Source organism: Parasteatoda tepidariorum, chromosome 11 (genome assembly GCF_982258835.1).
Source record: "Parasteatoda tepidariorum strain Cologne lab strain chromosome 11, Ptep-v5.0, whole genome shotgun sequence".
NCBI lineage: Eukaryota > Metazoa > Arthropoda > Arachnida > Araneae > Theridiidae > Parasteatoda > Parasteatoda tepidariorum.
In genome coordinates, this window is record NC_141765.1 from 36377537 (window position 1) to 36402727 (window position 25191).

The following is a 25191-nucleotide window of genomic DNA, read 5'->3' on the forward strand; positions in this document are numbered from 1 at the left end:
AAGATATAACCTTTTCATCAGCTCACACGATTATATCCGCAAAAAATAGTGCTTTCTAATATTGCATCAATATAGCCAAAGTATATATATATATATATATATATATACTTTGGCTATATATATATATATATTCTTTCTTGGACTTTCATTCAGCTCACTAGGATAAATTTATACTTTTTATTTAATTTTTCAAACTTTTTTAAATAAAAAAAACGTGTTGCTTTTAATTTTTTTATGCTAATGTACAAAAGTACTCACAAATCTTTTGTAAGTCATTTTTAAAAATTTTTAAATTATTGAAAATATTATCTTACAATGTTAAAGTTGCTATGGTAATTTTTTCAAAACAATGCATATAATTTATTTTGCTTCCAGCATTTTTTATGTTACTGTTTACGAAACTTTCAGTATTAAATTTCTTGCTTTTTACAAATTTTTGTTTTTGAAAATTCGAGACAAATATAAATAGGAATATGATATATTCATAGGCGCATGATATATATAATTTATAGATAGGAGATACAAATTACTTGAAGAAAAATTAGAGTAAAGTAACTAAATTTAAGCATTCTAGATTTCTTTTAAATGCTTTAAGGATTATGGAGTTTATTGTTAAATAATTAAGGATAATAGTTGTTAAATTATTATTGCTAATATTAATTATTGTTAAATAATAAGGCGGAGAAATAATTAAGGGGAATAAAGGATAAATTCTTCAACGTGGGGGAAAGAGTAACCAAGTCTTGTCTCGCATTTGGGTAGAGATAAAAAAGTAATTTTTTACCACTTGAAGGAAAATTAATTGGATTTTTTATTTCTTATTTAAGTAATAAAAAAGATCATCACTTTTGAAAATTAAATCCTTTTTATATAATTAGAAAGTGATTTTCATTCATGAACGAAAAATTACAAAAATGAGGGAGATTATTTCCCAAAGACACTAAATTGTAATGCGTAAATTTATATTTACTAATTTTCTTTTAAAATTTTATTATTTGCTATATGTTCGGTAAGGATTTTATTTTTTTAATTTTATCCTCTCTGAAGTTTAAGTTTTAAAACTGCAAAATTATACTCTGTTTATATGTATGCAGCAATCAAGCACATTTCATACGAGCCTACAGCATTTTTAAATTTGATATTTTTTAGTTCTATACTTTTTTTATATAGAGAGAAATATGGCTGTATAGAAGAAAATGAGGTTTTATCGAGAGGGAAATGTGGTTGCATAGAGAAAAACGAGGCTATATAGAGTGAAATGTCGTTATATTGAAGAAAATGTGTTTGTATAGAGGAAAATGTGTTTGCATAAAGGGAAATGTGGATTTTTTCGTGTGCAAGTTTTTAAAATGGGGCCAACACATTTGAGTTGTTGTTGTTTTACAAAAATTGCAAAAAAGAACCATGTCTTATTGAAGGAAATTTGGTAAAAATTTCTGCGTTACAAGCGAATCTTTAAAAAACTATTTTATACATATAAGCCAGCGATATCAATATTGTGAGATATTTTTAGAAATTGTACTAATTAAATGGTGCCATACTTTTTTGCATTTGAGCTCCTATTTTTAAAATGGCAAAAGTATGTCGTTCTTTATAGATGAAATCGTAGCCTAATTTATAAAGTTGAAAGAGATGCTTTTAAAAGGTAATTTCACAAATTTGCACCCAGAAACCTATAGTTTTAAGACCTAAGTATTTTTCAAGAGAGTAAATTTTTAAAATGGTGCAATACACTTTGTATTTAAAATGTTAGTTTTTCTTCAAAAATAGTAAGAAGTAGGGGTCTGTTCTAATATAAGATATTCGTACAAATCTATACTATCTAAGGTTCTTTTTTATCTAAGAAAACAAAAAACTAAATAAATATTTTATGAGAACGTCTATTGAATATAGAGTTTTTTCACAGTTATGGAATGACATCATTCGATAATGAAAACATTAGTGAGCTATATCATTAGTTAATACAATAAACGAACTAAATGGAGAGAGAAATTTAAAGTTTTATCTCGCATTTCACGAATAGTAATGGATTAATGTGTCTAATTATCTTTAATCTATCTTTTATTTTATCTTTAATTTATCTTTAATTTAATTAATCTTTAATCTAATTGGAGACACTTTTAATGTAAAGTAATAGAAAACTTAGAATATATGTAAGGCAATTCTGTGTCCTATATATCGTTAATTGGCATCATTTTCTCTTTTTATATTTAATTTTACTTTAATTTTAAGTCTGGAAATAACTAACGCTTACATACGCCTTTGATGTCGTTACTAAATTACGTAATTTAAAAATAGCAATACAGAGTATGACTTGATAGGAGAGCATATTAATTAAGTTAATCTGAAATAGTGACTTTGGATATCTGAGTACCTTTTCCTTCGAAAATAATTGAAACTTTCTATTAAAGTTAATTAAAAAGTTCAAAAGAAATAACAACGCTGGTAGACAGAGTTAAAACTTGTATCATGAAAATTGTAAATTTTTCTAATAAGAATATGAACTAAAAAAACATCGAATTTTTTTTTTCAATGTTTATTCTTGCGTATATATTATATTAAAAGAATTCTAAACATGAGTACATGTAAATTCAGAAAATAATTGATAAAAATAATACTTTAAGTTTTAAAATTGCAAAAAAACACAATAGCTTAGGTTAAATGTTTCTTCACTCAACAGTAAAACAGTTTATTTACTCGTTGTTTGTTTTTTTGTAGTCTTTTAAAATAAATTTTTGGATCAACATTTTAAACTTTTTATTGATACTTCTATAATATACAATAAGAATCAAAATATATTTTTTATCGTTTCAGACAAAAAAGTATTACTTCGTAATAAGTCAGAATAAACATAATTTGGAGTTAAGTAATTAAACAAGTGACAGTTTTTTTCTGAAAAGCAATTAAAGGGAGAAGAGTTGAAGTAGTTAAATAACACTCAGCACTCGGTGAATTTATTTTTTACTTAATTTAAAGCTTTGGTCAAAGCAAATTAAGAAAAAATAACAATAAAATTGTCTGTTAGCTCCTCATATAATACAAAAATACAAGCAAAGATTAAAAAAAAAATTTCTATCTTAAAAAGAGATCAAATATTTTAATATCCGATTGTTGAGCTTCAAAATTTTTATAGGAAAACTATACATGATTTAAGGCAACAGAACAAAAGCTACTCTTTTTAAGTGCACTTATTGTGAACAGTTTTTAACTTAAAAATTTTTTGAATGGTTTTTATTCTATAATAAAAGAGTAAACATTTTTTTTTCATGTTGATTGTATTTTGAATAATTGCTTAAACATAATGAGGTGATATAAAAGTTTATATTTTTTAAACTTATCATATACTAAGCTTTAAACAAACGTAAAAACTGTTAGTTTTACAACCAAGGCTAATGGAAATAATAGCACTTTTTCTTCATTTAATTTTTTTCAATGTTTATTAGCTCTAAAATTCGTTCCATTAAATAATATCTATAGAGAAACTTTTAAGTAATGAACCAAAAAAAGCACATTTTTTACGTTAATGAGTTTTCGACTTTTTATTCATATATTCTGAAAAATTGAATTGCTACATCAAATAAAACGAAAATTTTGTTTATGATAAGTGAAATAAAAGATGACACATAAAAATTTTTTCTCATAAGATAAGAATATCTTCATTCACACACCAATAAAAGTATAATAAAAAAAGTGATTTTCTTCATCCCTGTAATAAGTAATATTTTAGAGCAAATCCCAAGGATACATAACCAAAAAAACTAAAATAAATTACATTTATTTTCGCAGCTGTAAAATTAATGAAATCATTTAATGAACACGGAAAGATGCAGTGCTGCGTAGTTATATATTTTTATAAAGCTTATGTTTAGCTTTAAAAGTTAATTTTTTTCAAAAAATTACTTTCTAAAGAAATAATACTGTAGTTAATATAGATAAACATATTACGGCATATAGTTTATAAAAAATATATTTAACGCAAAAAAATAATAATATCTACTTTTATTTCCAATGTATGATTTACAAAAGTTCATAAATACTTTTGTAATATATTTAAGAATGAATTACGAAACCTAAAGAATACTTAAAATAAATGCTGCGAGCCTTAATTTTTTGGAATTTTTTAAGAGAAATGTGGCAAAGACTACATCTTATCTGTTAGTAATTTTCAAAAAAAAATACTTTTAATTAAAGTTTACTCTTGATTTATTTTTAGTTTTTTATTATGTGGGAGCAAGTCCAAAAAAGGGGCAGTGGAAGAAAATTAGCGACATCAATTAACTAAATCCCAAAAAGTTGAACAAATGATAACAAAACTGTTATGTTACAAACAATTGGTTCAAAATGATTGATAACTAGGGCTCCTATTCTCAATGATACATTCTGAATAGGACATGATAACCAATTCAAAGGGTGTTATAATGCCCTGGAGTAGTGTGGACTATAAATTATAATGATATGAGACCATAATCTATCAACATTTCGTGGAAGTCAGAGTAAACTTATCTGGTAATTAACAGGTTTTGCTAGTAATGCGTGTAATTTGAATTAGTTTTAAGGGATATGGTTAATCACACTCGCGTCTATGCAACATTAAGACTCAGAGAAAAATAAAATGAGAAACAAAAAATAGTTGTTTATTCCAGCACGCATACCCGTTTAATAGAATGCTCGGTAGTTTAAATTTAACCTGTGTAATTGTAATAATTTGAATATTAATCATAACTTACAATTCAAAGCTGTTTAAAAATGGTGTGCAACTCAAATATTATTTTTTTTATGAAAATTAATCAAAAAACACTGAATTGAGTTACTAATCCAACTACTATCTAACAACTATTGACTCCCAATAAAATTACGGTAAAATGTACCGGAACCGTTTACCGTAATTATATATATATATATATATATATGTATATATATATATATATATATATATATATATATATATATATATATATATATATATATATATATATATATATATACTGAGTGGCCACATTATTATGACCACCTCAGAGTTTTATGCAAATGAGTTGTTGCGTCACTGCGCTGCCGCTAGAGGGCAAGATAACTATAACACGGGAATGCTGGACAAGTGAGTCATCAGTTATACTGTGTTGCTTGCTCAGATATGGGAAATAAAAGTGATCTGAATTTCAACGTGGAATGATTTTGGGTGCGAGATGTGTCGGAATGAGTATCAGCAAAACGGCAGCACTTGTGAAGAGTTCTATAGCAGCAGTTGTTAATGTGTACAAAGAATGGACAATCAAGCAAAAAACCGGGTCACAACGTTAGACTAGGGGTCGTCACAGGGTACTGAATGCTCGATCAGAGAGAAGGCTGGCAAGGTTGTGCAGCGCAACAGGAGAGCATGAGTGCGACAAATTGCAAGTGATGTTAATCAAGGAGCAACTGTGAACGTCTCTGAACGGACTGTTCGACGCACATTGCGCCGTATAGGGTATGGAAGTAGGCGACCTGTTCGTAAGCCTCTGCTGTCTGCTTTAAATAAGCGCAGACGTCTCCAATTTGCAAAGAAGCACAAACATTGGACAGTAGATGAATGGAAGAGGGTCATGTAGTCCGATGAACCACGATTTCAAATACATCGCGCAGATGGCAGGATGAGAATATGGAGAAAACAGCACGAAAGCATGGTCCCCAACTGCAATGCCACGACGCTTCAAGCTGGTGGTGGCAACGTTATGGTATGGGGAATGTTCTCTTGGTATTGTATGCGTCCTTTGATTCCTGTACCACAACGACTTAATGCCCAAGGGAATTTAAGTATCATCGCAGATCAAGTACATCCGTTTATGTCAATGGTGTACTCTGGTGGGGATGGATACTTCTAGCAGGACAACGCTCCCTGTCATAAAACTGGCATTGTTCTCAAATGGTTCGAAGAGCATGACGGAGAATTTAATTTGCTTCATTGGCTAGCACAATCCCCAGATCTCAATCCAATTGAGAATGTGTGGGATGAAATTGAACGGGCGCACAGACAGATGGATCCAGTACCATCAAATTTGCAGCAACTGACAAGTGCAGTTCAGCGAGCATGGTCTGGCATACCTTCTACCATATACCAACATCTCATAGAATCCATGCCCAGACGAATTAAGGCAGTAATACTTGCAAAAGGTAGCCCAACAGCGTACTAAAGGGGTGGTCATAATAATTTGGTCACTCAGTGTATATATATATATATATATATATATATATATATATATATATATATATATATATATATATATATATATATATATATATATATATATATATATATATATATATATATATATATATATATATATATATATATATTTATTTATTTATTTATTTATATATATATTTATTTATATATATATTTATATATATATATATATATATATATATATATATATATATATATATATATATATATATATATATATATATAAATATATATATATATATATATATATATATATATATATATATATATATATATATGTATATATATATATGGATTTGGAACCTGTTCGTGAAAATATACCTTCTCTTGACTATTGCTGCCAACAATCATGCACCTTGAATACATTTCTCCCCAGCCTTTCTGCACAATATCGCGGATAGAAAATCTACCTTCTCGCTGCCATATTACACGACGACGTTAAAAGTCTGTCTTCTTAAATACATTCTTGACTAACAGCAACTCTCTTTGTCCAAATTGGAAGAAAAATAATACTTACGAACTGTACAATGCGTATTTAAAGCAACGCTTATTTACATGTTAACAGTGGCGTTACTAGCTCCACATTTATACGTCAAGCGCAAAATTTGAATAGACATCATCTATCACAAATACAGAGAAAACATAGGGTGAAATGTTTTCTTTGTATTTTTGACTTATTTTATAGGTTCTATTTATTTGTAGCTCATGCGTAGTAAATAAAAGTTTTATTTTTTTCAATTTTCTTCGCTATTCTCTTTTCATTTTTGTCTGTATTGTGTTATATATATATATATATATATACACCGAAGAGCCATTACATTATAACCACCCTGCTAATAACATGTAGAACCACCTTTAGCCCTCAAAACAACTAGCACCCGCCGTGACATTGATACCACAAGGTGCTGATAGGTAGTCTGAGGTATCTGGTACCAAGCGCTTACTAACTGGTCCTGCAATTCCCTCACATTGCGAGGAGGTAGCGTGGCAGCACGAATTTAGTTTTCCAAGTAGGACCACAAATGCTCTATTGGATTAAGGTCAGGTGAATTTGGGGGCCAAGACATGACTTGAAAGTCACTGGAATGTTCCTCGAACCAATCCATGACGATTCGACCCTTATGACATGGTGCATTATCCTGTTAGTAAACACCATCCACCGCAGGAAAAACTGTTGCCATGAACGGGTGAACCTGGTCTGCAACTATGTTCAAATAGCTTACAGACGTTAGGGATTGTTCTATAAGGATTATGGGTGCCCCATGAAAATGTTCCTGGGTGAGAAACCTTGAAAACCTGAGCGAGCCCATTGTTATAGATGGAGGGTGGTCGTAATGTAATGGCTCTTCGGTGCATACATATATATATATATATATATATATATATATAATATGTAAGCAAAATGTGTCTTTCAGAAGGTTTATCATCTTGCATATACCTTTCTTATTACACCCATAAGCTATGTTACTTTACTTTTTGCATCAGACTTAAGTAATAACACCATTTTGATTATTTTTATTAAGCAGGTAACCTAGTTACCTAATTAAAAACTTCATTCACTTCAAAAATAAGTAAATAGGAAATAACAATTGACACGTTTCAAGCGCTCAAAAGCAGGCGTCATTTTCAAAACTTGTCTGACGTGAATTAGGAAAAACAAAAGTGATTTGAAATATAAAACGAAAAATTGCCAACAAAAAATGAAAGAGTAAAGCTAAGAAATACAATTAGAAAAACCGCAGTAGCCGAGAGCTTAAAAAGCTGAAAAGCAGAACAGGAAAAACTACAGTGACCGAGAGGGGCAAATCGGGGTAAAATGGATTTCCACGTTCTATGGGGAGGTAGTGAGGAACTAATTATTGTTCCTAAAATCTAGTTATTGAACCTAGTTATTGTTTGACACTGTATAGTCTTATGCTATGGCACTTTTAAACTCTTTATTCAAACAAACATCACCAAAATTACATATTCAAACAAAAAGATGCAATTTTATATGCTTTTTGTTTGCTGCTCTATTATTTCTTCAAAATTTTCCAAACTGGAAAACAGAGGATAAAATTTGCATACGATTAAATAAACGTTTAAGTCTCGGATATTACAAGAGAAAAAATGTCTAGAAACGCGTCTAAAAGAAAAACGAGAAAAAATGTCACATTTCTTATCCAAATCCAAGTGATATTTGAAAGGCACTGCTTAAAAATCAAGATCTTTGTAAGCATATGTTTTGTGCTTTACCCATAAAATGGCATGGTGATTTTTTTTCTATAAAGCCTTTTTCTCTTGTTTTTCGAAGTTGTTTCCCATTTGCATTCCAAGAATCGTCTCTACAGTTTTGGCTCAAAATGTACTATATGAATGTATAGTGTTTTAACCTTTTCCTTATTTTAACTTTAAATCCCCACCATGTAAATATCCTCAATAAAATACAGGAAATTTAAGGGTTTCGAAGAAATATACTCTTTAATGCAAAAATCGTCTTCTTGCTATTTTTTATTTCGAATTTCCTTGTTTTCTATTTCTAAGAAAACTAGAAAGCTTTTACGCACGAAACATCTGCTAGCACGAAACATCTTTTAAAGCCGAATGTAAATTTAAGACCATTTTAGTAATTTAAATTTTTTTCTCCTATTTCTTGAAGTTGGGAGAAAGACGTAAAAAAGCTCTTGTCGCTCTAGTGTGTTTCATAAAAGTGTAAATAAACTCATAGCGTTGCTGCGTTACCGTAAAGTTAACACAATAAAGGTCATTGAAGGTCTGAAATATAAAAAAGGAGTTGGCTGTTAACTATTTATTCATCTAACAAATTCCAATTATCGTCACGGATTCTGGGTAAAATTTTCACTTCATAAAACGATTGCTTACTAACCGACCAGTCTGAAATCAAATCGTAGAAAGTATGAGTTGAGAAATGGGACATATCTGATAAGTAAATTCTTGCCTGGCTTTTATTTTTGTACTTTTATTTTATCTTACTATTTTCTTTTTGCGTGAGATGGTGATAATAAATTTATTGCACAATCTCGTTAGTGAATAAAAGCTGTTTCTGTTTTTATACTTTTAGATAAGTGAACAGTTGCTGAATCTAATTCATTCAACAAAACCATTTTTTGTTTATATTTTGATCTCGAAATACCACGCAGTCTAAGCAACGATAAAATTTCAAGATTCGTAAACAATATAAACTACTTTTGCAACTGTAAATTAATTAACATCATCATACACTTGACAGACAATTATATATTTGTAGTTTCTAAATTACTTTTATTAAAGCTTTTGTAATGGGTTGACTATGAAATAACGATGCCAATGCATTACATCTTAGCGAGGTTACTGTTTGTGTTTACATTCTCATTTTAATTTTTATGTATATAGGCTGTAAGAAAGTGCGTTCTTGACTGATTTCAGTTTTTTTTACAGAATTTAGTCTTGACTAAATTCAGTCGTATTTTTTCTAAACTTTACAGTATAGTAATTTCTTTGATAAATGTTGTTCAAACACAGATACTTTTGTTTTAATATTTACATAACTAAATGCCCTGGCATTAAAAGCGATACTGAAACTAAACTACTAAATTACTAAAAAATATCGGTTATTTTTTAATAATTTACAAGTCAAAGCAGCATTATTAACGAGTCCATGTTGTGCATAATCTTTTTTATTTAGTAGCGATGGTGAAAGCATACATCTCAGCCCCCTCCAATCTGGAGATGGGGGGAGACCCATATCCCGTCTAAGCTGACGGATTTTATTTAAGCATGATAAACAACAAAAAGCCACGCAAAAATATTCGGTCCTGCGTTTTATAGGATGATTAAAAGTTGTGAAGAGGCCAGTCATTATTGCCTTTTCTGTGTATTCTTACGCCTCATCAATTTATTTATTACTCATAGCAAATCGTTTAATCTTTCCTTATATGGAAGTGAAAGATCTTAAAATAACTTCTCTTTTGAAGTATAAATCTAATTATTATTCATTGGCATGTTTTTAGCCTTGAAGTCCCAAAATAGAATTTCTACCCTTATTCTTTACCAAAGATATTTTATGAAAACGAATGAAGTTTTAATGCTTTTATTAATACAAAAGTATTTACTTTTTGTATTACATATATATATATTTGATACTAAAATGCTTCAAGCATATATAGGTATTTATAAACTTATATTTTGACATTTTGACAAATAAATAAATTACACGTGTCAGTGCTGAACAAAATGATGAGATCGTTCTTTGTTTTAATACATCAATAAAAAGTATATTCCTAAAACTATAAAAACTAAAATTAAGGAAATTTAATTAATAGAAAGGAATAGAAAGCAATAGTATGCTTCAGTGAACTCATTAAGTGACTTATATAAACTAGTAAAATAATTTTGTTTCTATATTGTACCGTTAGAAATATTTCAAACAAATGCTTTTACCAAAGAAATTCTAATATAAATAAATAAAATTTATTGAGAATTAAACATTAATAATTTTTCTAAAGAACGATGCTTAAATTTAAGAGAAGATTTCATGGTTATGATCAAGCATGTCCAGATGGGATAAACATACTTTTTTTATTAAATTAATTATGATCATTGCGGTTGAAAATCAAACTGATCCAGAATAATCCTAAATAGTCAGTTAAAATTATGAATGCATAAACTGAAATTTACAAACTAAGTTAATAAAAAATAGCTTGTTTAAAAATCCTCAAACATTAAAAACTCTTTCTAATTTTACTACTTCATTTTAATGAATTGAGTATCACACTGAAAAGTGTTTTCTTTGTATTCTTCAAACATACATTTTGAATAAGACAAACAAATACTTGTAAAAGTAGTCCGTTTTACATTATTAGCTCGTTTAGCGTATGGTACCCGATTATAAACTTTTCAATCTCATCCAAAGCAGTTCAGCTTTTATCTCATTCTTCATATCTTATTTTTTATGTCTTCTTTTTATATGTTAGCTTCTTCTTTTCTAATTTTAATGCATAAAAATTTCACGATTATGTGATCAACATAATTTTAATTATTTTTTGTATGATTTTTTACAAACTTTTAATTTATTTTGAATACTGTGCACATAGTATAAAAATAATTAGTTTATAAAATTTCTGCTGCATTCATTGTACTAAATTTGCCATTCTTCGGAATACTTTTACTACTGAACTGCTGATAAATAATAAAAGTGAAACAAATATTGAATATATCAATTCTCAGTATTTATTTAAAAAATAAATACTTATAAAATGACTTGCTATAAGAATTTTAATCCTATTTTCCAATAATCAATCCTAAAATGATAAACTCTTATAATAAATTCATTTCATTACTATATGTCAAAGCTAACTTAAAGATAACAATAATTTAATTACCAATAAGTACCTATATAACTGAATAATAAAGTATATTTGGATTCTATATAACTTCGTAGCTTTAGTAAGATATTCTTCATATTTATTTAATGTTCAATCATTTTTATCAAAGCTCATATCTCCACGCTTTTTGCACTTTGTTGATTACTTTTATGATATCTTTCGCTATAATGAACTCATTATTTTAAATGTCACACAATATTCATCATCAATAGAGTAAATATGTCGCTAGTTCCTATCGAATATGTCGTGAATCGATACCTCTTTCAGTCTCAATTGTTCTCTATAATAGCTTTCTAAAATAAATGAGTAGAAAGTTATGAGAGCAAAGATATCTCATAATAGATAATTAATTAACAGATTAAAGGCTGGGTGTGACTCAATTAGATCCTTTACAAATAATTAGATAATATTTAATTTAGATAACTGATTAGGATATGCATACTTGCTTAATCGAGCATCAGCCATAGATATTAGAGCAAAGGACATCTCATTTTAATATACCTTATACTATTTATAGATTTTAAAGAAGCTGTAGCTGCACGTACCTTATTTTACGATATACTCCAATTTGAATATTATTCAGTCATTAGATTTTTGTTACAATTGGGCCGAAAAATTAATTATCCATCAAGTGATGCAGTTTTAAGAGAATTTCATGGAAAAAAAATAATCGCATATTTTTACTATAGTAGCAGGATTATTTACTATAGTAGCAGGATTATTTACTATAGTAGTAGGATTCTCATTCGTATTATGTAATCCTTATCAGATACAAGAAAAACTTAAAAACAAAGTTTCGTTTCGATATTTTGTAATCATGAATATATTTGCGGTAATTGTCCCAATTGAATATTATGCTAAATAAAAGCTAGCCAGAACCATAGATGTTTCACATTTTGACCATGCATTACGTAATGTTTTGGTAGCGTATCAGATAATGAGAAAATCTAAGAAAAAAGTTTTATCTCGATGTTTTGCAATTATCCGGAAAATTACTCTAATTGAGAGAAATGCGAAAGAAAACGTTCCAAAAGTAAACATGGGATGGCGTCACCAAATTAGTAGTTTGAAAACTGTGCGAAACCGCGTATTTATTTTAAACATATTGCTATTAACATAAATAACTTATAAACATCACTAATTGATATTAAAATATTTATTTACTAAAGAGCAAACTAAAAGAATAATAATAATTTATTGGGGTAATGACAATGATTTTTGCTTGGTCTCAAGTAATAGCCTCATTTTCGGTACCGAATGACACTGAGAATAGTTAATCTACATCCTGATGTGTCGAAATTTCAAAAAAACATTGTTTAACTTATTCTAATAACGTAAAGTCACCTAAAAGAAGAAATAAATAATAATAATAAATATTTTAACCATTTTAGCTTTTATAATTGTGGTGGCATAGGTCTTTCAGTTTCAGAAATAATTGCATAGTGTTGATTAAGAGGTTAAGATATCAATACCGTTTTATTGCTTTGTTTCATATATATATATATGAATTATACTGTACTACTAGCGAAAAAGGACCTACCAAACTAGGACAACTCTTTAATGCTCTGTTGTTTTCAAGCTATCCTTATTTATTGGTTTTTTATTATTAAACAATATTTTTAGTCTAGCTTCTCTTATACGTTTACTGAGGATTCGTATCCTAACAAGCAATAAGGTTTTAGCCTGATAAGTAGCAGTGTTTTGTTTCATTTTGATTACCTCTGTTCGCAGGGTAAAAATTTGTAACCCTCCTCATTGCTTATATCTATAGTGGCCACTCAAAAGCTGCAGTGCAAAGCGGAGGAAGAAGTAAGCTACAACCAACACTGAGCAAAAGTTTTACGTGAACAATATTATCCTCAATTGATAAAAGTCCTTATTTACATATTTTGCAGAATTTTTGAATACCCTTTATACAAAAATGAAGTTTTATATAGATATCACGAAATTCTCCGCAATTTACTTACAGAAAAACACTAATAAACACCATGATTTTTGTCAAGAATTTCGGTCGATCTCTCAGCTGCGCTGGGCTTTGTCATAATAGTTCCCTCTCCCCCCTTGAGTACGTCCTTGACTACCGCACATGTAAATTGCATCCATAATTTTCTTAAATTCTCATGTGAATTAGAAATGTCTTCTACTTTTTTACTGATATTCTAGTACTTTTTAATTTCTAATAGAGTTAACAAATGTACCTGGTTTTACTTCCCCCCATATATACGAGGGTTGTAAATTAAATAGTGGCAACTTAACCTTTAAACTCACAGGACGGGCATGCGCAAATGAGATATGGGAGCTGTGAGGTGGGGCTGTTGTCGATGTGTAGAGTGCAAAAAAAAGTCGATTAGCTCAGAAGGGGAGTTGTTGTGTGGCGTTAAAGTGAGGAGTTTCGTTTCCATCGCTCTAAAGCATGTTTTCAAAAGGTGATCAGCGGTCGTGGCTTACAATCGAGGTTGCCAGTGGCAAAAATGCAACAGAATGCTATCAAGGATTAGTGGAAGCCTTTGGAGCAAATGCTTTACCATATAGGACAGTAGCACGATGGATTCAAGCATCTCGTCTTTTTTCGTCATTAAGCCTTTTCACAACATGCTTTAGAGCGATGGAAACGAAACTCCTCACTTTAACGCCACGCAACAACTACCCTTCTAAGCAAATCGACTGTTTTTTGCACTCTACACATCGACAACAGCGCCACCTCACCGCACCCATACCCTATTTACGCATGCGCGCCCTTTTGTGAGTTTCAAGGTTAAGTTGCCACTATTTAATTTGCAACCCTCATATATATATATATATATATATATATATATATATATATATATATATATATATATATATATATATATATATATATATATATATATATATATGCAAATTTGCATTTCCATAATAAATATTTTAAAGTTTACTTACGATCTTAGACTGCTCGCCCATATTTGTTGTCAAATGCGAAATATTTTTTGTGAAATATCTTATATTTAAAATTAAAGAAAAAACATATTAGAAATTTAAACTATCAAGGAAGCACATTTTTTTCATTTTATAAACTTAATACATACTAATACAGTTTGCTTAATATAATTTATTAGTTTGCATAGTATTAGACTACAGGAGGCTCTCTGGAATTCTTAAAGATCATGAAAATTTATTACTCAAGGAAAATCCAAACTCAGTAATGCTCTAGTATTCTTTAATTCCTGGCATAATTAATGGTTATTATAGTTATGGTTATGTAAGTTATTCTTTAATTTGAGACATTTTGTAATTTTGATAACATACGGCTTTAATGTATAATGTGATCATTATATGAAATACATATCAAGTGAAAGAAATAGTTCAAGAAGTAATATTCAGAATAAAAGCAATAAAGTTGCTTCTGTTACAGTTTTTCTACACTTTTCTTCTTTGATTGTGATCTAAAGCAAATAAAAAAAACATATATACGCATATATATATGCTTAATTTTTTGTCAATTTCTGCGAACAATAACTTATAATATTGATTTATGAAAATTATTAAAATAAACATTGCATCACAATCGTTAACTTGAAATAACGAGATCGTTATTTTGAGTTTATTCCTTAAATGCCGTTTTCTAGAAAGGACGGACACACTCTTACGAAATTATCTCTTAATAAGTTTACACGCTTAAAATTACGAGCAAATATTTATCAATCTGTTATATTAGGCAGAACTTGAGACTTTCCATATTATCTAAGCTTCATTAATGAATATAATATGTGACTAACAGCATAGTTTCACAAGGGAATCTTTACATGGTAGTTTCTAAGATAAAATTAACTTAAATTTAATTCTGAGTTGTTTACTCGATGACTCTGGTCTTCACCTATAGAGAAACCAGTCTCAGTGGTGTCGAACCTGACGCTCAAGAAATTGCCTCGATTGAGTTAAAGGGGAGAGCTCTTGTTAATTACAGTTTAAATTATTCTCTTGTAGACGTTGTGGGAGGCGTTGCAATACGTCTGCTCCCCCAACCCTTTGGACTCGGAAACAATTAATCAATTATATGGCCCGAAGCAGGAGGCAATCGGCTATCTCACAGGAAATTAAGGATAGGGAAATAGAAAGCGGACCGAAAACGTTAAGGGAAAGGGCAGATTTCGCCGGCTGCCTGGAATTTGTACATTACTCTAATTTCCAGGCAGAATTAACAGGAATTCTAAGGCAGAGAGCCAGTTTCTGGAAATTAAAGCTTTGCTTTGTTAGAATCAAACGTAAGCTATGTTAGGTTCATCAAAAATTGGTTATTTTATTACTGTATCTATCACTTAGCAAATACTACTTAAATAAATGCATAACACAAAAGCATTTCTTCAAAAAAAATCCTTGTTTTTACATTAAATTTTATATTAAAGCTCATTAAATAATAGAAATTTTGTTTATTTCAAACTGTTAAAAATTTGGGTGTATAGTTGCCACCAAGTTTTTGGGGTTGAAGTAAACTAAATACGTTTTTATATGCAGAACTGTAGCTATAATGTAGAAAAATGTACAATTTTGACAAAATAGCAATTGTTTGGAAGAATTAGTGCAAACATATTACTAATAATGTGCTTGTTTTTGAAACGCAGTTTTTGCAGCAAGGCTACAAGTTGAGTCTAATGCACATGAAAATATTTAAAACTGTTTCAATGACAAACTATTATGCAATAAACATTTAATATTTATTCAGTGAAAAGGAAGAGGTAGATAAGAGTTAGGCGCATTGATAGAATTTTGAAAGTACACTTTTTAAAGTGCGATCGACACTTTAACCCAAATAGATAAGTTTATAATCTAGTTAAATAGTTGGTTAGTAAGAAATAGCAAATAAAAAGTGACTACTAAATATTTTAAAAATAATAAGCATATTCATTCCTAACATATCTCTCATTATCAGAAACTTTGAATTAAAATATTTTAAAGAGGTAATAAAAATGAATTTACTTTTCCGCCATAAAAAACTTGCATTTAATTTGCTACTTATCAATCAAGTGTGTTATGTAACTGCCTATGAAACAGTTTTGCCTGTTTACCAAAATTTACTGAGAATGTTTAAGTTAAGAAAAATTCTAACGGTTCACATCAGCTTCATGACCACACTAGTTCCCTTCTCTATGTTATTAAATTCGAAAAATAAGCATTTTAAAACTTTTGAATGAAAATAGGCAGCAAATGACTAACATTGCACCAAAAAATAGGCAGCAAATGACTAACATTGCACCAGCATGTAAAGTTAATTTTGCTACATAAGTACTTAATTTTGGAAATATGTTTCTAAAATATTAGGTAATCAATTTATCATGGAAGTTGTTTGTGTTGAAGTAAATTAAGCTGAAAACTACATCGTTCAATTACCTTGAAATATGTATAGTTCTTCTTAGATATAATACTTAAAGAAAAAATAAATCAGTTTCTCTAGTAATAATCAATAAATACAACTTTTATTAGTATATAAATTCATGAAGGCTCTTACACTATATAATTTTAGTTGGCATTTGTGCATGAACTACAGTACTTCATTCAGCATTCAATTAGACATACTTATATATTTCTAGTGGAGGGATGAGGTGCGCATATCCATCAACGAATTTTAAGTTTGATGTAGTAGAAATAGATAATTTAATTTTTTTTAATAAACGTAAGTTTATATACATTTTTTTCATCAAATCTTTCTATGTATACGTTTTTATTATTTTTTAGACTCATCACATTATTATACCCATTTATCCCTTTGACGCAGAAGACTTATTAAACATATTTTTTATTTTTTTTATTCATTTTGTATTCATTATTTTTTATTAGGTCAAAATATGAGGGAAATGTTATATTTAGCATCCTATTAAATATAGTTATGAAATGCAGCAAAGAGACAGTGGTGTATATTTTTGAGTAAAAGGTAAAATATTCCGAACACGGCTCACTTCATACTTCTTATTATAATTTTCGTAATAAAAAGTATGCAAAATTTATACTATTATAATATATAATTTTTCACTTTTGCACTTACTTGAAGTTATTTAGATCTAAAAGAAAAAGTTATTCATTATTGAAATTTCTTAAAGTTACAATACCAATTATTGATACATTTTTGAGTATGAATCAAAAAAAAATTCAACATGCGTTTTTTTTTTAATTTTATATTTTAGTACAAATATAATTCTGATAATCTAACAGATTTTTTAGAAACTATTAGACTATTTCCATAATTAAGTACCAAAATACATCTGTACTTGTATTAGCGTCAGAAAAAGGAGTATGTAAAACGGACACTGGTGTCTCATCTGTGTCACAGGGTTATTCAAGTGGCTTCTTCATTTTATTAGGTATTTGCCTGATCAGTCTTTTTCCAAAACAAAATATCATTAAAACGATTAATTCTGAATACATTTATAGTGTGTGTGATAATTGAATGAAATTAGAAACATAATGGTGCAAAATAAAAAGTGTATAAGCAATTTGAAATGTTTTTAAGCAACAAACTAATGAACAATTATTTGCATTATTCATTTGAATTATTCATTTAAAGCATATATTTGAATTCCACTATATGAGTAACCCAGAGACAGAATCTACAAATTTTACTGCAATAAAAAATGAAATAAATGACTTATTTTGTTGATTTTATTATTTTTTCAACTTTCATTAACTTAATATTTCTAATTTTTTTAAAAAATTATATATCTTAGTTTGCATAGCTACTGGTAAAAATTTGGTTATTCGTATAATTCCTTAAACTGCCTAATTTCAGATGTTAAATTATAAAGTTGATGTTAGAAATTAGTTGTTTTATTAGAACATCATTACAATTTTAAGTACGAATTTAAAATAATAAGTACGAATAGTTTTTTGTCATTGAGAACTAGGAAGAATAACGTAGCAATTTATCTTGGTAACAGCAATGATGGATATGAGTGTAAAACATGAGGAATAATGAAATAGTATAATCATTTCATTATGAAATGTTATAAATTATGATTTTTTATACTTTAAATAATAATCTGAATTCCTCACAGTTCCACTTATTTAACAAGATAATAAAAATTACATAATTATTTGCAAGCAGAAATACATTAAAAATATAGCTTATCAAAATGGTTGATATCCAATTTCAGTTCGAAAAAGTAATAAGACACTTCAATTTACTTTGAGATTAAAAGATCCTATATTTCAAATCACATCCCTTGCAAACTATAATGAGACTTTGATTTCAACCCCCTACCTTAATTTACTTCAGCTTTCAGAATTTCACCACACATAAAATCTCGGAATAATAAAATCAATAACAATCATTAGTCGCTACTTCGTCAAAGATAAAGGTAAAACTTTTCATTTTAATTTCTAGTTTTTAAATAAGGCATCGTATTTCAATTTCGAAAATAAATCATTTTAAGCAATTGCATAAATTATACAAAGCTTAAGAAACGGAATTATAAATGCATTTGTTATAGTGATTAAAAAATCTAAGCAGGGTAAAATGCTGTAATCTGATGCATACTCATTAATTGCTTAAATATTTCTCTCTAAACTTTAAAATTGTTTTTAACAAAACCAGATGGCTTAATGAGAACTGTCTAATGATAAACGATTGCTTACTTTATTTGCTTCAATCTCAAATGTTCATCAAGTAAAATTTGTATATGTATTTGTTTATTGTATTATTATTACGTATTATGTATTATAAACATAGTAAAAAAAAAGTTAAATCCTTTTTGAAAAAGTTAGTTTGCCACGTTTTATTTTCCATAAGATAAGTGACGAAAAATAAATTTAAACTATGTGAAATAAGCGTAAATATTTCCTCATTAATTTACATGCTGATTTTGGTTCTATAATGAAAAACCTTTTTTAGTGTCGAAACATAAAATAAAAGAGGGGCTCAAAAATGCTGATGTAATTTTCAAATATGTTAGTGAAAAGTAGAAAAGAGATTGACCGAATGGATAGAAGGGAACTAGCTTGAACAAAATAATAAAATTAAAGAAGAAAGATCAGAAACAGGTGTAATTGCGACACATTGAAAGTCCCAAGTGTTGCAAGATGAATAAATTAAAAAAATACATTTCTAAACATTTAGAGAATGAGATGCTATAAATGTCTTTAACTATATTATGCATTTTCTAAATATGAAATGATTCTAAGAAATCTAAGTCAGTATTCCTACATATGACTTAATACTCATCAAATGAAAGCTAATCATCGATCATGAATCCATATATCTGAGATAAAACTACCATACTCCTAAAATTACAAAATTACCACACAAATATTATTTTTTTTAGCTTTGTTTATTTTTCCAAGTATTTTATAAATGATTTACATTCTTATGCTTTTATACTTGTTAATACGCAGCAAAATAAGCATTAAATCAATAATACTTATTTTAAGAATAAATTTTTTTCTCATTATTTATAAATACTGGGTATGCAATAGTCAATCATGAAAAAGTTACATGATAAACAAATTAACATATCTAATTAATTTAAATAATAAAAATAATAATAATTCTGGTCCCATGAAAGAAATCGAGATAGCGGAGTAATTAACCCCTTAACGATCGGTTAATTTTCAAGAAAACGATCATAAAAGTGCCTATTTGCTTTTTGACATCCAAATATCTTGTGCTGATATCTAGTTTAAAATAAACCATCTATCTACAATTACCTTAAATATGTCCTGGTACTGCCATCTAGTGTGTAAAATGAGAAATAAAATCTTTTCCGGGCAAAAGAAATGAATTAGTTTTATACTTATTGGCGCGTCACTACTGAACACTCCAGCCCGGAAATTTCACGGGAGCGAGAAATAGAGGGTGAAACCTCCGTCATTTTCATGGGAGCTAGAAGGTTAAATTAACTATTCTCTTAATATCAGCAGAAACAACTCTTTAATGTAATTTGCTATTTCTACATAAAAGGGAAAACTTTCCTATGTCTCCTATATTTATTTAACATAAGAAGTATTTCCGAAGCATTTTCCACAAATATATTTAGCACTCATTGTCAAACTTTTTAATTGGGTAATATTATGTGTTTCGTAAAAATGGTTTTAATTTATATTTTGCTTAAAAAGATTCATAGTTCAAAAATTAGTTTCAATACCTAATTCAGTTTTCGTTTATTAATTATAAAATATGCTATTTTTTTTAATACTTAAAAACGGTTTTCAAAATGGAATACCAATTTAAGAACTTATTTCTTATTGATAATTTCTTATTTATTTTCTGGATTTTTAACTTATACCAGAAATGCACTTATAAATACTTTACGTATATATTAATTAGTTAATGTACATTTACATAACGTATATATCGTAAATTACGTATGTGTTTGGTACACTACCTCAAAATGTATGATAAGTGTTTTAGAAATAGCTTTCACTTACACATTTAGCTCGAAGTGTCTCACTTCTGAAGTAGTTAGTATTATATATTTTGTAAAAATGTTTTTAACTTTCAATTTATTTAAAAAATTCAACTTAATTTCTTTTTAACTAGATTCAAAAATACTATTTTTTGTTCACTACGGTTTTTAATGTGCTATAGCATACACTCCAAGTTTTACAGAGTTTTTATTGCTTCAGAAATTAATTTTTCTATTGTTGAAAGAAAGAAATTTGTTGATATTTTAATAAATTATAACCGAAAAATTTTGACAGAGGATAATTTGAACAGATATATTAAAGTTCAGATAAAGAAATAGTTACGCCCAAAAGAGTTCTGTTTGTTTTAAAAGTTTCAGCTTTTGTTCACAACCACTTATAAATGTATTTCCCACAAATTTCAATTACTGGAGAGTAAGCCTTTGAAAAATTCCGGATCAAATTATGGTCAAAATGAACGGTACGTGGAGTGCCGGTATATTTTAATATAAAATCTATATTTGCCGGAACATGTTACAGACATAAAGTCTGATATACCATAATTTTTACAGTATTAATTACCATAAAATCACTTAACCACTTTAATTAAATAAATACTACTGTAAAATTTATGGTATAATATTTTACAGTAAAAATGGATATTACGGATGATGCATACACACTGCCGGTAATACTATAATTTGATCTAGATTGTTTTGCAATGTATGTTATGATAATTAAAAGGCTTAAGGGTATGCTGTTTTTACATTAATAATAAACAAAGAATGAGGTATTAAAAAACATAATGTAAGCTTTATAATGCATAATGTACCAACTGAAATTCCGAGCAACTATGTAAATACATATTAAATAAAAACTAAAAATTATTTCAATCTTCATAATATGCTTTAGCAGAAAATAAATTTATCTAAATTGCTTTAAAAAATAATATTTCGTAATCATTATCACTGAAGTATAAAAACATGCTCACCTTTCGTAAAACAACATTAAGTTGAAACAAGTAACTCAATTCAATATTCTAGAAAGAGCCTGCAAATACAAACATTATTTAATAAATCTTAATGTTTAATTCTTTAAACTCTAAAATGAATATTTTTGATTTTAAATAGGCGATGCAATTAAATACTAATAACAACAAAATGCGTTGAAAAATCTACAGAATTAATTAATCTTTAGTGATTCCAATTTTAATATTCAGTGTTTAAATAAATTCATAATTAGTTTATTGGAAAGAAGTATCATTTCATTTATTTAGTGACTCATTAAAGTAATAAGAAGAAGGAGTTTCATTATTTGTAACTAATTAATTGAAAAGCAACTTTGACCATTGGAAAAAAATGTATTCAACTTTTTAATACGGTATTATTTTTAATCTAGCATAGATTAGCAGATATTGTTATTAAAAAATATCTATATTAATTCTATCGAAGTAGACATATTTTGTGGCTTCCGTTTATTTTTCCTTTTACTTTAAAACCAGTGAGTAATGCATTAAATTCTATATTGCTTAATAAATATTTAAATATATTGAAATTATATTCTATATTTCATTAAAACATACAAATAATTTAGTTATTTTAAAAAGTTCTTGCATACTTGTATTTCTGATTTTATTTTTGTTTTTCAAAAATATTAATCTACCTGCAACAATTAAAATTTCTTAAAAAAGTTGGAAAATAACTTTCTGAAAAATTATAAAAAATATTCTTAAATATTAATCATAAAATATTAATTATTTTTCATAAATTTACTTTTTGCATGCATTTCTAAGATACGTACATGTATTAATTTCTACCTTAAAAACCAGTTTAAGTAATAAAAAATTGGTACTTATAAAATAATAAATTAATGTTAAAAGTTTTACAACTAAAAAAATGCTTTTGAAGTGGTTTTGCTAAAATTTCCTATCATTTAAAGGGAGAAAGTAGTGTAAGCAAAAAATTATTAAAAAATGGTTCAAAAATAATTTCCAACTTTAACCTCAGTCTTCATTTATAATTATATATCTTTAATTTGATTCAAGTTTCAAAATGAAACATTTATTTTTTCACAAAAATTTAAAAATTATTAAAATTGCTTAATTGTTCTTTTCAAATATGACTATTTTGAGGAAATCACCAAAGTATAGTATTAATGAAATAAATGAAAGAGTATTTGAAGTTTCGTTACAGAAACGTAAATGAAAAATTTAAATAATGGTTTCTGAATTAACTGGGTAGTAAAAAAAAACTTTTAAAGCTTGCTATGATTTATTAAAAGTTTAGGAAACACAATAATTTAATATTTATGATGTATTTTCGCTATCACTTGTGCTGCGTGGAGGGTGGTGTTAACATCAATTGTTTAAAATCAAATAGTGTTTTAAACAAGTAATTACATGTCTAAGATTAGATTTAAATTTTAAATAGATAGATACTAAAATGAAATAATTAAAAAAATAATTGTCTTTCTAATAATCAGCTACTAACAAGTTTAAACGTTATATACTCATCTATCGAGACGTTTTAAGAAATGTTATATTTTTATTTAGTTAAAATAGAAGCAGTTTATACAATGCTCGCCTTTTTGTCTCTTAAAATACGGAGAAAAAAAACATTTTTTACTACATTTTTGTTCTTCATTTGTATTTTATTTAACTACTTTATTTGGAATATTACATGTAATTTCCATTTGAAAAATATTTCTCGTATTTGATAAAACAATGTATAAATAACTCATCTCGAAAAGAAAGTAGAAAATGTGAATTTCACATTATATTTCCCCTTCCTTTAATGGAATAATACTCATTAGATCTTGATTCCTTTTCTATAGTTATGTTAAGGCTTTGCTCCTTTAATCTATGAAATGAACATTACTGTTCTATTATTAATGCGAGATATAGTATATTTTAAACTAAAATAAATGCAAATTTTGATTTTTCTATCTAATTGATAGTTAAAAAAAACTTATTGTTTTAAATGTTTATATAAAAAAATTTGCATTTTATCTGCTAATAACTACAAAATGTTTATCCTTTTGAGCAAATATCTACAAAATTATGCATATTGCATTCATATTATGATAGCTATTTGAAAATACATATTCAATAATTCATAGACATGAATAAATTATTTGTACGTTACATAGATTTTTTTTAATATTTGTGTGATATCCTAGTACATTGTTTCAGGTAAAATACATTTTGATTTAATGAAATATAAACTTATGTCTAAACTTTTATGGTTATTTTCTTGATTTCCACATTTTGTCTATGTATTTAATTAATTCCGTTGGAAGTTTGGAGCTTATAATTTTAATTTAAAAAGTCTGATTAAATGAAATAAATGAATCTCTGACATTCTGTTTCTGTTATATACAAAAATTCTAAAAATGAATTAAATCTTTAAATTATTTAAGTGCTGATGTATTAAATTTTGTTTACAAATATTCCCTAATCAAAAAAATATTGGTTTCAAAACTTTAAAATATATGGAAAATTGCGATTTAATCGGTTTCCTTTGTTGTAAGATCAATACAAAAAATATATAAAATCAATGTATAAAAAATCAATATATAAAAATATATAAAATCAATGCATAAAAAAATCAATAGATTAAAATTTCACATTTTAGTTGGTTATAAATTATAAAATAAAAATATTTTATACTTTCTTGTATTAAAACAAATAGCAATATATTTCTCACAATATCATTGTATATATATATATATATATATATATATATATATATATATATATATATATATATATATATATATATATATATATATATATATATATATACAGAGAGAGAAAGAGAGATTTTTTTTTTGCTTATTCATTTTTTGTATTATTGTATTGAAATAATTTTTTATAATAAAAATAAATAAGTACCGAAGATAAGCAAGTAGCTAACATTTAAAGAAATTACTTGAAGTCTTAATAGTTCAAAATACTTATACCTCCTATTTTACTATCTATTTCATTTCTAAAATCAGTATCTGTTGACGTAAACATCTGTATATTCATTTTTCAGGAATTTCGTAAATAATACTCTACATATAATATCCTTGTTCGTACAATCTTCATTGAAAGAAACTCTACCCTAAAACGCACATCTGCAGACAGTTGTTATCGTATTAAGTTTGTCCATTCTAATCATTGATAAATTTAATCTTAAGATTAATTGTTAAATTATTGCCCATCATTATTCAAAATTAATTAAATTTTTAAAATATGTATGA

The 25191-nt window shown here is 27.4% G+C and overlaps 1 protein-coding gene across 5 annotated transcripts in view; it reads right to left on the reverse strand.

The window, feature by feature from the left end:
• The window catches only part of LOC107443766 (glutamate-gated chloride channel), a 181883-nt gene that overhangs the window by 46967 nt on the left and 109725 nt on the right, over window positions 1-25191 (reverse strand). For 3 of the 5 annotated variants that reach the window (XM_016057732.4, XM_016057733.5, XM_016057735.5), the window contains one exon: window positions 21941-21999. The exons of the other annotated variants lie outside the window; for them this stretch is intronic. The gene's annotated coding sequence lies outside the window, so the exon portion shown is untranslated. The remainder of the gene's footprint in view (window positions 1-21940; window positions 22000-25191) is intronic. 5 annotated transcript variants of the gene reach the window in all.